The sequence below is a fragment of the Pelodiscus sinensis genome, chromosome 27, assembly GCF_052426305.1.
Source record: "Pelodiscus sinensis isolate ZL-2025 chromosome 27, ASM5242630v1, whole genome shotgun sequence".
Lineage (NCBI taxonomy): Eukaryota > Metazoa > Chordata > Testudines > Trionychidae > Pelodiscus > Pelodiscus sinensis.
The window spans coordinates 1,730,321-1,743,611 of record NC_143078.1 but is presented as its reverse complement, the minus strand read 5'-3'; the positions used below and the strand labels follow the sequence as shown (position 1 = coordinate 1,743,611).

At 47.4% G+C, this 13,291-nt stretch overlaps 1 protein-coding gene across 2 annotated transcripts in view; it reads right to left on the bottom strand.

Annotated features, from left to right (window-relative positions):
- Positions 1 to 13,291, bottom strand: part of RSBN1 (round spermatid basic protein 1) — a 52,816-nt gene that overhangs the window by 21,254 nt on the left and 18,271 nt on the right. The window lies entirely within an intron of this gene.

The window sequence follows — 13,291 nt, the reverse complement described above, 5'->3', positions numbered from 1 at the left end:
GTCTCTTCTATGTGCTGGAGAACAGCCAGTATATTTAGAATATATAAAGAAGCTGTTCAATACCAACACACACCCGGCATGGGCACCACAAGAGGTCAGGGGAAAAAAGAATGTGACTCCAAAAGGAAGAGTGTTATGTAGCATACTAATAAACAGTATGTTGTTTTCTTAGCAAATCAGCAGCAAGTTATTGAGTCCCGTCATCTGAAGAAGTGGGTTGTGCCCACAAAAGCTCATGATACCCATCTACATGTTTTGTTAGTGTTTAAAGTGCTACCAGATTATTCATTGTTTTTTAGTTTTTCTTGCTACAGACTAACTCGGCTACCCCCTGAAGCTTTTGACTAATTTAAGACAGATTCAAAAAGTCACTGTAGCCAGCACAATAATGCTGTGCTGGCTACAGTGTATAAAAATGCCTTCTTATCTTTTCTATCAGTGAAAGTTAATAACAGACATAAATAATTGCTTTGAGACTAGGTTATTTACAGCCTTCAAACTGTGTGTGCGTACACCAGAATACATCTTTGAAGTTTTTAAATAAAGTTTAGAGGGTTTAAGAGCCGTATAGTGGACACTGCTAGTAACAATTTGGTTTCTTTCTCCATGACTATGTCATTAAAAAGCCCCATTCTGCAGTACCAGAATTCAAAGCAGATAACGAGAAAGTAGATTCACTTATGTTTGCATGTTGCTCATGAAAAACAAACAGTAAACAGGAGACTGACTAAAGGGGAGCATGTACTGAGAGGTTGCACTGATGTGCCCAATATATTGCTCTGTTCTTGAGATAGATGAATTAAAAATCAAACCGTGTGGGCCAAAAGAAGAGATGCGTACCCAGTCATAGAGTGGCTATAGAGCTGGGAATGGACACGTGTTTTACACTGCCAGACATTCATGCTGTCCATAGCTGTCATTCCAGCTTCCAGTGGCATGGGAAAAAATTGCCTGAACACAGCAGCTGAGAACCCAGAGAAGTGGGTAGAGAAGCTATTTAGAGCTTTTCTTTTCACACACATGCACCACTGGGGAGAGACAGGCAGTTAAGAATGGAATCCACAAAAGCCAGCATGCTAGGCATGAGCTCCCTAAAGATACATCTACACAGCAGCATTATTTCAGAATAACTTACGTTTTTTCAAAATAACAAAAAGTGCATCTACACAGCAAGTCATTATTTCAAAATAATGTCAAGATGGAGGACTTCTTACTCCGACTCTTGTAGTCCTCATTTCATGAAGAGTAAGGGAAGTCGAAGGAAGAGTGTTCTTTCAATTTCCTGCTGTGTAGACAGTGCCAAAAGCCGAGTTAAGCTATTTCAACTTCAGCTACGCATTTGATGTAGATGACCCTGCGTAGGTTAATTCGAGTTTTGCCCTGCTGTGTAGATGTGCCCTAAGACAGCCACTGGGAGCTGCTGCCGAAAGGTAAAGAGGGATGTTATACTCAGCCTTTCACAGAGTTTGGTCCCTCTCTCTGCTTGAGATGCACAACCAAGAACTAGCACCAGTTTCTTGGAGTCTGGTGCTTAACACCTGTCTTATGAGATCATAAAGTTCCTGCCCAATACCAGAGAGGAGAGAGTGAAGAATCTGGGAGACCCTGTTTCATGTTGCACTTCTGCTTAATGAGCTGAAAGCATTTGTAAAGGGGTCTGCTCTCTCTCAAGAGAGTGCCTTAATTGCAGAGCTAAAGAATAGTCAGATGTGGGCTGCTCTTATTGAAGCTGTTCTATTTTAACTATATGAATTGTGTAAAACGAGAAAAATACAAGAAACTCTCTGTAGTACGGTGGGTCAGATGCTGCTGAGGGTGGAGTTGACTACACTGGTTTAATTGCCCGCCTGCCTACTGAAGAGATGGGCTTTAGACAGGGAGCACCAGCCCACTAAAAAGCTCAGAATTGCTCTATAGGCTGCTGACCTCAAAAGTGCAAGAGCCTGCTTCAAGTTGTCCCTTAGCCTGTTAAGAAGAGGTTTGAAGAAGGTGCCTCTTTCCTCTTGAAGAGGCTCCACTTTATTTAGGCCAAAGCAGTGTTGCTCTGTAAGAACTCTGAGGGTACGTCTAGACTACAGGGTTTTGTTGATGGAAGTTTTGTCGACATAGAGCGTCTAGACACATTCAGTTCTGTGGACAAAGCAAGCTGCTTTGTCGACAAAACCCTGTAGTCTAGACGCAACCCTACAGGCAATAACACCTTCTGTCGACAGAACTCTGTCGACAGAAGGTGTTATGCCTCGTAAAATGAGGTTTACCAGCGTCGACAAAACTGCTGAGTTCTGTCGACGTTATGTCGACAGAACTCAGCGGTAGTGTAGACGCAGGTATAGTTTTGTCGACAAAAGTCCACTTTTGTCGACAAAACTCAGTAGTCTAGACACACCCTGAGAGCCCCCAGATTAGTGCATTGACATGGGGTGCTGCAGATGCTGGTTTACTTCCCCTCTTGCTTGTTGGGAAGGATCGGAGATCTGAGCCCCTTTCTTTGTCAAGCTGTTCCATTTTAAATGACTGGTAACTGAGACAAAACAAGCCTGTTTCACAGGGTTCCCTGCCTAGACTTGTGGACAGAGCCTTCATTTGGGTGCCTGCAAAGTCAGTTCAACTCCTGCTTCAGCTTGAAAAGGAAGTGGTGCAGTTGTTGCTTTGCCTTTCCTCTTGAAGCTTTTTGATGAACCATTAAAAGGGCCATGTCAAAGGTGATCTGTAAGAAGCCTTGGGTAACCTGTTGGTCAGGCTATTGACCCCCAGTCACTGATTGTGATAGTTCAATTCCTGCTCTGTGTTTGATGAGAAGCAAGAATTAGAGCAGCAGCTGGCTTTTCTCTTGAAATGGGTCCACTTTAACTAACTATTATTTGGACCAAAACAACTCTTGTTCACAGCTCTGCCTGCACAGCCTGGTGACTAGGGTTCAATGCTCCCCTGGGCTTGAGATGGGCAACAAGCACCTCAACTCTTGAAGTTTGTTCACTTACATTAATTATTAAATGGTCAAATTAAAGCTCACTGATAGAAAGTGCTGAATAGCCTGGTGGACTGGCCCATAGCTGAGGTGTTGGAGAACTTGGTTCAAGTCACAGTCCTGTCCCCTGAACAGAAGGAACTTCAGTGCTTGCCTCTTGAAGCTCTTCCACTTAAATTAACTACAAGCCACACCACTACTGGGTCTAGGTTCACTCTGTAGTCCAGTGGTTAGGCTGCTTGCCTTAGTGTGGCTGATTTGGGTTCAAATCCTCCTCTAGCTGTTTGAAAAAGGATTTGGAGAGAGCTGTTCTACTCCCCCAAGGGAAAGTAGGAGGCTCCTGTTTAGGTCCCTTTTGCAGGAGGCCCTTGTCACAGTTGATAGTTAACAGTTTCAAGAGAAAAATCTATTAATTCTCATCCTAGTGCAGGAGAAATTGAACCGCAGCTTCCAAAATCCCATGTAAATATCCTTGAAGTCTTCTGCCTGACTTCTGCTTTGGGTGCGAATAGTTAAAGTACAACAGCTTCAAGAGGCAAAACCAAGGCAGCTGCCCAAACTAGCGCATAGCCCAGTAGTTAGGATTTGAGCAGTGACTGCCTACCTCTCAAGTGGATATCCTTTCTCATCAAACAGAAAGGGGGATTGAACCAGCCTGGCCCACAACTACCTGAGTACCCTGACCACTGCACTGGAGAGCGATGGACTGGGAAGCCCAAATCATAATTGTTTATTTTAAGTCAAAGAGCTTTAATAGGAGATGAACAAAAGGAAGACTTGATTCACTACATAGTCCCAAAATTATACCTCAGATGCTATTCTGACATTTAACTAGCTAACTGTTTAAACAGGATTTTACATCTGTAGTCAACAGCTTTATAAATTAGTACCAGTACTTTGAATTCATAGGCCGTGGCTAAATTGAGTAGTCCTTACTCTCTAAGGCTAGCAACATTTGAACTGCAGCTTTTTCAGAGTCAGCAGCCTGGGGATCAGTGGTATCTTTACTGTACTGTGATAAGAAGCAAGCAGCTCTGGCTAATGTGCACTGAGAGTTTTTACTATGGTTCACTAAACAAGCGAGTTTTCCGTTAAAAGCATTTGCGTAAAATAGCGTCTAGATTGGCACGGACGCTTTTCGGCAAAAGCACTTTTTGCGGAAAATCGTCCGTGCCAATCTAAACGCGCTTTTGCGCAAAAAAGCCCCAATCGCCATTTTCGCAATCGGGGCTTTTTTGCGCAAAACAAAGCTGAGCTGTCTACACTGGCCCTTTTGCGCAAAAGGGACTGTTGCCTGAATGGGAGCAGAATAGTATTTCCACAAGAAGCACTGATTTCTTACAGTAGGAAGTCAGTGCTTTTGCGGAAATTCAAGCGGCCAGTGTAGACAGCTGGCATGTTTTTCCGGAAAAGCGGCTGATTTTCCAGAAAAACTGGCCAGTCTAGACACAGCCAGGGTGTGTGTACAACACAAAGAGGCAAATACTGCAGGGAAGACTTTGGGTGCTCCAGGGCACGCAGCTGTGGTGATGAAGAGCATAGTAAGAGTAGTGAACAGATCAGATAGACTGTGAGGGGGAGCAGAAATGTCTCAACTATCTGCAAATTACAGTGACTATTTTTTTGAGTGAACAAATCTCAGAGGAGTTGCCTAAGATCTTCAATAGCTCATAGTTATGGGCAAGGGAACCCAGAAGAGTCCTTGCTTATAATTATTTATTCATATGATCTATTCATAGCCGACACAGCCTTATTACTACTGTTACATGTGTAGTTTACGTGTCGCCCTTATACTCAGCTATAGTAAGATGATAATTACAGTTGAGTCATGTGTGGTTTAGATTTATGTCTTTGGCTGAGCAGAGAACATCAAATATATATTTATTATTCAGGGCTAGAGGCTTTATCTGCATAACTTCAAAAACACAGAGAGAAACTTAACTCCACCCTTTCTAATAATTATTATTTTGTTGTATTGTATCAGGATGGGCAATAATTTTTGACAGGGGGGCACTCCAAGTTTTTGGAAAGTGGTGAAGGGCACATGCTTCTATGGTATTAATGGAGGAGGTGCCTAGTCTGGGATGAAGGTTGGGCACAGAAGGGTGCTTGGGGTAAGGGGCTGGGGTGCAGGAAGGGATATAGGGTCTGGAAGAGAGTTTAAGTGAAGGAGGTAATTGTGACCTAGGGCAGGGGATCAGGGTGCAGGGGTTTGGGTTGGGACCTAGGGAATGCAGGGTCTGGAAGGGGGTTTGGGTTCATGAGGGGACAGCAGGTTTCTCTTATGTGTGATGGTAGGGAGGGGCTGGGGTTGCCAGAGGCAGACTCTGGCCAGGAGACTTCTCTGAGTGACTCAGAGCCAGCAGCCCAGCAGGTTTCTCAGGCAGGCAGGAAGCTAGCCAGCCAGCCAGCCAGCCCACCCAGTCCCCACATAGGCTGCAGGGGCCATGTGCATTAGTGAATAAGATCCTGAGGGGAGGGAGCAATGGTGCTTCATGCACTGACTGTTTTTCAAACAAGCAGTTCCCATTTGCCAGAGATCACCATGGGATTGTGCTGGGGGCAGAGCAGCACTTGAAGTCTCTCCACCCCAAGCTCACAGCTGAGAAAGAAAAATGGCTGCAGCAGCCTTTTCGGAGTGGTAGAGGGGGAGGGCACAGGGCAAACAAGTAGTATGCCTCAGGCTTTCCGCTGCATCAGCAGACTGGATCCAATAGCTTGGCGGGCCAGATCTGGCCCCTGGCCCATATTTTGCCCAGGCCTGTATTATACGGTGCAAACAAGCTCATACCTCATGTGAGTATGGACTTGCTTTAAGTTTAACCAAAGCCAAATAAAACACAGAAAAAACATGCATAAAATAAATAGGGATGTAAGTGACTAGTTGAGTCATTTCTCAACTACAGGCAGTCCCCGAGTTACGCGGATCCGACTTATGTCGGATCCACAGTTACGAACGGGGTTCCTCTCCCTGGTCTCCAGCAGACCAGGGAGAGGAAGCAAAGCGGCGGAACATGTGGGCAGCGGACAGGGTTGTCCGCTGCCCACGCGCTCTGAGGCTTGGCTCTGCTTTGCCCCCCCCCCCCCGGTCTGCAGACCAGGGGGAGGGAGGGGGCAAAGCAGAGCCAAGCCCCGGAGCGCCTGGCCAGCTGACAGCCCAGAGCGTCTGGCCTGTCAGCTGATCGCGCGCTCCGCGGCTTGGCTCTGCTTTGCCCCTCCCCCCCCCGTCCCCCTGGTCTGCAGCCCGGGGGGACGGGGGGGGGGGCAAAGCAGAGCCAAGCCGCGGAGCGCGCGATCAGCTGACAGCCCAGACTCGCCGTGGCTGTCCGCTGCCCACGTGCTCCGTGGCTTGGCTCTGCTTTGCTTCCCCCCCCCCAATCCTCCTGGTCTGGGGGGGGGGGGCAAAGCAGAGCAAAGCTGCGGAGCACGTGGGCAGCGGACAGCCACGGCGCGTCTGGGCTGTCCCGCTGCCCCCGTGCTCCGTGGCTTTGCTCCAGACACCTGTGGTACAGCAGCTGGGGCGCTGACAGTTGGTCCCGTAGCGCCGCTCTGGGCGCTACTGGACCAACCGGGCAGCACCCCAGCTGTTCTGCCCCAGGCTTCCTGATTCAGCCACTGCTGGTCAGATTCAGCAGCGGCTGAATCAGGACGCCTGGGGCAGAGCAGCTTGGGTGCTGCTGGGTTGGTCCAGTAGCGCCGAGGAGCGGCGGCGCTACTGGACCAACCCAGCAGCACCCCAGCTGCTCTGCCCCAGGCGTCCCCAAGTCAGCCGCTGCTGAAACTGACCAGTGGCTGACTACAGGAAGCCCCTGCCCCGGGGCTTCCTGGAATCAGCCGCTGATCAGTTTCAGCAGCAGCTGACTTGGGGATGCCTGGGGTTCTTAAGTTGAATCTGTATGTAAGTCAGAACTGGCGTCCAGATTCAGCCGCTGTTGAAACTGATCAGTTTCAGCAGCAGCTGAATCTGGACGCCGGTTCCGACTTACATACAGATTCAACTTAAGAACAAACCTACAGTCCCTATCTTGTACGTAACCCGGGGACTGCCTGTACTTGCTTCCCCCTTTCCTTGCTGCCTCTGATAGAGGCAGCAAGGGAGGGGGGAGCAGGAGCCAGTACTGGGGGTCTGCCAGTTTAAAAGCCCCTCCCCCGCAGCACTGTGGTACAGAGGAGAGGGGGAAGAGAGGGCAGAGGCACACCACTCTGGAACTGGGCAGGAGTTGGGACTGCTCTGTCCTGGCTCATGCCAGTCCAAAATCTATCTCCGCTGGTGCCCTGCAGTTTAGATGTAGTAGGAGTCGGGCTGCCTACACACTCAGCTCCTACTACATTTAAAATGTGGAGTTACAGAGGAGCCCCTTATCGACTAATTGTGTAGTCCATACAAATTGTATTAACTACTCAATTAGTTACCCGCTTTTTTACATCCTTAAAAATAGATGACTTGGGGCTAAATCTTCCCCAAGCTGCCAAAGCAGTACTATTTTGAGTAAACAGTTGCATTATCATTTGTATGTAGAAGCCCTCTACCAATTTTGGTCCCAAGTAAACCACATTTCTGTGAGTTGGACCTTTCTGTGACTGAGTAGAACAGGGGCTGCTTGACAATTATAATAGCCCCACCTGCCACTATTTACACCAACATGCGCCTCCTTCAGCCAGCACCTGAAACGGTGTAGAAGTGCCCCTTGCCCACGGTTGGAAATATGCTATAGCTCTATCATTCTCCTGCCATTATTATCTCTTTGTCTTAGTTGGGGTTTTCTGCCATGGTGCCTGATCCCAGGGCAGCCAATCAGCAGAGATACTCCACTTCTGAAAAGCACTTGTTTAAGCACTTGTTCCCTACAAATGTTTAAGCACTTCCTGAATTGGGGAAGGTCAGCAGGATCCAGCCCTGCCAGTCTCAAGGAGCTAATGTTATTAAGCATGCCCTGACAGCCCATGCTCATGTAGAGATCCCGCACCCAACTCAGTCTCCATGCCTTTTGATTTCAGGCATTTTCTCCTGTTGAGCCCAATCCATATGCCAGAGTTAGAAGGTTGGGTTTCCAAATATGGTTTCTCAAGATACATGATTACTTTAAGGCAGAACTTCATCTATATTTCCCCTTTCCTGCCATGGTCCCCCCCTTACTGTCCACCCTCCCAATTGACAATCCAAGTACAGATGGGCACGTGTAAAAAGTGTCACTTTGAGTTAAGAATTTTCAGTTCACATTTTCTTTTCTAATTTTAATATCCCTCTGAAAGCAAAATATTAGTCTTGCCTCTATATCCACCACAATTGCAAATGTGTTTGTTTCATTACTGCATTTCATAGACTAAGCACTAAGCCATCTGGCAAGCCTCTGACAAAAAAAATATATATTTAATCATCCTGTAATATAAAAGCAATTGAAAAGGAAAATATTGATGCAAAATCATATTTACTTCTGTGAATGCATATCTGACATGAGGTGATTGGATGTTTAAAAACAGCCACTGGTTTTGTTTAGTAAAATCAGATTTCATAGAGTCACATCTAACCTGAAGTTACTTGTATTAGTTAGTTTAGCATCAGTACCTGTGTGATAAAAGTAACCCTTTGCCCTTTGATAGCTGCCTTTGTCAGCAGATCCTAAAAGGTTCACACAGGGGCTTAGACTGTTTAGGTAGTAGACTGGGAATGTGTGACAAGTGGGACACTCGATTACCTGTTCATTGCCTCTGGGGCACCTTGCATTGGCCACCAGCAGCCTACTGGGCAAGATGGGACTTTTTGTCTGACCTAGTATGGCCATTCTTATGTAATAGTTGTAAAGTCACTATGATGGCCTATATACAGATGGGAAAACTGAAGTTCCATGCTGTATTTCCTATGCTGAAATGGGGGAGGCTGGGGGAGGGTGTGACAATTCAGTCGGTCAATTATCCCATATTTCAAGTCCAGTTTGCACTAAAAATTACAACCTTAATTATCCACAGAAGGACACAATGGTGGGAGCTGGAATATAGACATACATCAGTATTTCCCCTCCACTGTTACCTTACTCTAGTCTGAGCAAATCAAGGCTTAGAGTGGCTTTGGCTGTAGGGGATTGCTCTTGAGCAGCTGCAGTAGTTACTGGCCCCCAATAGATTGTAATTAGGGCAAACCTCAAGGCCCCTCAATGACAGATTAGGTGCTGGATAAAGTTTGCCTTAGTTGGAACATTTCAGATGTTTATAGTACTGCTAGCAATGCTACTAGAGGAAAGCAGGAGGGGAATTCTCCTCCAGAGCAAGAGGTTGCTTACCATCACCCACCCCTATCCCTCATTAACAGCCACTCCATTTACCCTAGCCCAGGGGTCACCAACCAGTAGATCTTGTAACCTTTGACAGGTGATCCTGGCAGGTTTGGCCAGGAGGCTATCAAGTGCTGGCACTTAATCTGCCTCTTTCAGCACTGCCAGTGCTGCTCCTGTCCTCTGCCTTTGAGGTGCCCCCCAGCCTTAGGACTGTTGCTGTGCAAGGCACAGTAAGGGGGGTGCTGATGCCAGAGTGCCCCCCCACCCTGTACCCCATCTCCACAGATCAGGAGGGGGGAAGCAGAGATTGAAAGAGTTTGGTATCTGCTTTTGGGAGTGATAGGGGGCCGGGACGGGACGAGCCTGCCTTAGCCCTCTGCAGCACCACCCAAAGCCACCTGTGGTAGGCAGTCCCCAGCTGGAGCCCACATTCTAAACCCCAACCCCTGTCCTGAACCCCTCTTACATCCCAAACCCCTGCCCTAGCCCTGAGTCCCCCTGCACACACACCCCAGATCCCTGCCTCAGGCTCAGCTCAGAACCCCAGCTACACTCCAAATCCTTTAGGCCAAGATCAGTGTCTGAATCCCCCTCTCCCACACCACAAACCCTCTGCCCCAAATCTGAGAAAAGTGAGGACAGCGAGGGAGGATAGAGTACGCAGGGCAGAGCTAGGCCTCAGAGAAGGAGCAGGAAGGAAGCAGGACAAGGGTGTTTGGGTTTGAGCTAGACCCTGGATTGCACTTAAATTGAAGAAGTGATCTTATGCTTTAAAACAGGCATGTCCAAAGTCCGGCCCGCGGTCGGATTTAATACGGCCCCCGCTTCTCCCGGCTCCCCGGTGCTCCTTTTAACTGGTGCGCGCAGCGCAGCGCGCCACTTCGGGCCACGCTGCCGCCGTCCATGGCGGCCGCTGTGGTCCTAAAGCCTGCCATGTAGGGCACATCCGCAGCCCCGCTCCCCCGCGGGTTCGCCCTGCCCCCGTGAGGCCAGCATGCCCTGCGCTCTCCTGTGCTGCAGTCCAGATCTCAGTTTCACCCTTCACATTAGTGTAGGCAAGTTTTTTTTTCCAATTGAGATGAATACATTGTAAAATCTCAGTTAATGTCAGTTGGTCTAAATCAGTTATAAATATATTTGGACACAACATGTATAGGTGGTGTTACGTTCCTGTTCATATTTTTTGAACTTAAGAGTTGATAATATGTAATATACTTTACAATGTTCCTGACATATATTTCAGCTTCCTGGATTTTTTTTTCATCTGGCCTTCAGATATGAAAGGCAGAGTGATTTAACACCTGTTTAGATCTGTCATCCATGTGACGAAATGAAAAGTATGCTGTTTGCAATAAACTTTGCATAAAATAGTTAATTTGCATTTAATTTTAATGGTTCAAAGAATGTCAGGCAAAATGGTCGGCCCTCACGCATGTTCACTTCTTCAAATCTGGCCCTCTTTGAAAAAAGTTTGGACACCCCTGCTTTAAAAGGTTGGAAACCACTGCCCTAGCCTACCTCCCTTCACAGATGTGAAACCAGTTCCAGCAGCAGGCATTATCCCTGAGTGTTCACAACCCTCAAGTCTTGTACAATGAGCAATTGCAGGGGGGGAAATAAAGCCATGCAGCCCCACAGAATACAGATCCTATTACATGTGTCTGCAGCACAGCCCACACAACCCTTAGCTAGAGGAAACAAAGCCAGGGAAGTTCCCAGCAGCACAGAAAGGTGGGGGTGTTGGTCCAGGTCAGTGCTTGGGTGACCATCTTCCTCATAATGCAACAATTACATTGTTACCCATGTTTATTCCAAGAGAGTCGATATTAGTGTTTACTTTTTTCCTAGAGAAGAAATAGTAATTCCTTTTTTTTTGGTCAATAGGCCAGGCTACACATATAAGATAACATAGTTCTACTAGTGTTAAATTGAACCTCCACAGCAGGGGTTCCCAAACTTTGATACGGGAACCAGTAAATCCATTCACGAGCTTTTGGAGGACTGGCAACATCATTTGCATATTCATTAAGCAAATTATTATTCAAATAAGTTGTTTCTAGTCCTCCCAAAGCCCCCCAGTGCCAGCTTTAGCAAAGCTTTTGATACAGTCAATATTCTTGCCAGCAGGTTAAGGGAGTATAGATTGGATAAATGGACTGTAAGAGACAGAAAGCCGACTAGACCAGGGTTTCCCAAACTTTTTACTTTGGTTTGAACCCTTTTTTTCCCCAGTACTGTTTTTACAGCCCAAAAATATAAACAAAAAAAAAGAATGAAAAATGAATAAATTTCACTTTTTCCACTCAGCTGCATCCTCCATCCAGCCTGGGCCAGGTCTTGGGGGACCCAGTGCCACATAAGCACTCGGGGAGGCAGGAGCAGACGGGGGTTAGGGTATCTGGCTAGGAGGTAGGGTGCAAGGAGGAGTAGGGTTGCTAGATGTCCGGTTTTGTACTAGACAGTCTGGTATTTGAGGCTTCTGTCTGGGAAACAAATTGAGAAAATACTGGACATATAAAATGTCTGGTATTTTCTCAGTAGGTAAGTTTTATTATTAGGTGTATCAGTTTGTAGTTGCAAACTGCCTGGCTGGCAGATGTGCTCAGGCTACATGAGTGTGTCTGCCAGCCAGACAGTTCGCAACCACTCGAGTGGGGGTGCAGGGGGCACACACAATATGGAGTCCCCAGGGCTGGATTCACTCGTGCTTTGCCAGGACCACGCGTAGAACAGGCAGCACCCCGAGATCTGCATGCACCCGGGTCAGTCCCACTCCGCCCCACTTCCCCCACACCCCTCCCCACGGCCGGTTCTTCCCCCCCCACCCCCAATCTTCCCCGGCCAGCCCCACTACCCCCAATCTCCTGCCCGCCGGCAGCTCTGCTTCCGCAGGTTCCCCGATTTCCCCCGGCCAGCACCACTGCCCCAGTCCAGCCCTGCTTTCCGCCGTTGGGTCTCCCCCTCCCAATCTCTCCCGTCCAGCCCTGCTTCCATTGGCCCGTTTCCCTCCCTCCTCCTCCCCCCAACCTTCCTAGCTGCCCCCCAACCTACCCTCTTCCCTCCCCCGCAATCTGAGATCAAGTGTGTCCTGCATCTTTTACTCTCAATAAACTTGTTTTACTATAACCCAACTCAGTGTTTTGATTAAGAAAATACACTGTTAATTTGGGTTAAAGAAAACTGCTAGATGTTGTCTCTTTACAAGAACAGCACATTTAACTTTTATAATTTGAGTAGAGATGTAAACTTCCATTTAATTAGTTAACCAGGAGGAGAGCCCCTGCTTGCAGCAACCCCACAGTGCTGGAGTAGTCCTCACCAGTTAACTCACTAATAAGCCTCATCCTTAATGAGTGAGGTTTACCAGTTAACCATTAAGGCTGCTCGAGTAAAGGCTGCTAGAGTAAAGCCCTGCAGAGACCAGTCTTCGTTCCTGCTAATCTTTTCGATCCATGTGTGGATTTTTTTCCATCCATGTGCAGAATAAATTTTTTTCTATGTATCAAGGCATGCATGACCAGTAGAAGCAAAATATAGCTATGGGTGCTCTACTGATCAGTTGGGCAGCATAGGAATTTCTCATAAGCTGTACACTTGTGCAGCTGCTCAAAGGGAACACTGCAGAGGATACAAATTTTATATCTGCAAAAAGTGAGCCACAGGTATCTGTATGGACATCTGCAAATGTGGATACCCTCAGAAGAAAAGTGGATATCCATGGATTTGCAGGGATCTGTCTAAGTGTTCAGCAAGCGAGCTGAAGAATACAGGGTACATTGTTGGGAAGAAGGAGGGTGGGGGGAAGAGAAGAGGAATTCGTGACTGGGAGGCTGTTGGGATCACCAAGCAAAGCCTAACCAAGGCTGGTGGAACCAAGGGTGAGGCTATTGTGCTGTGAGCACATTGCTGATATCAGGGCTCTGAACCAACAACCAGTACTACAGGGCAGGTGGTGGAACAGTCCATTACTTGTCTCTATTAAATTTCAAACCTGTCAAAATGTACATGTCAAAAGAAGAATCTTCTCACAATGAAAGAATCCCTAAGCAGG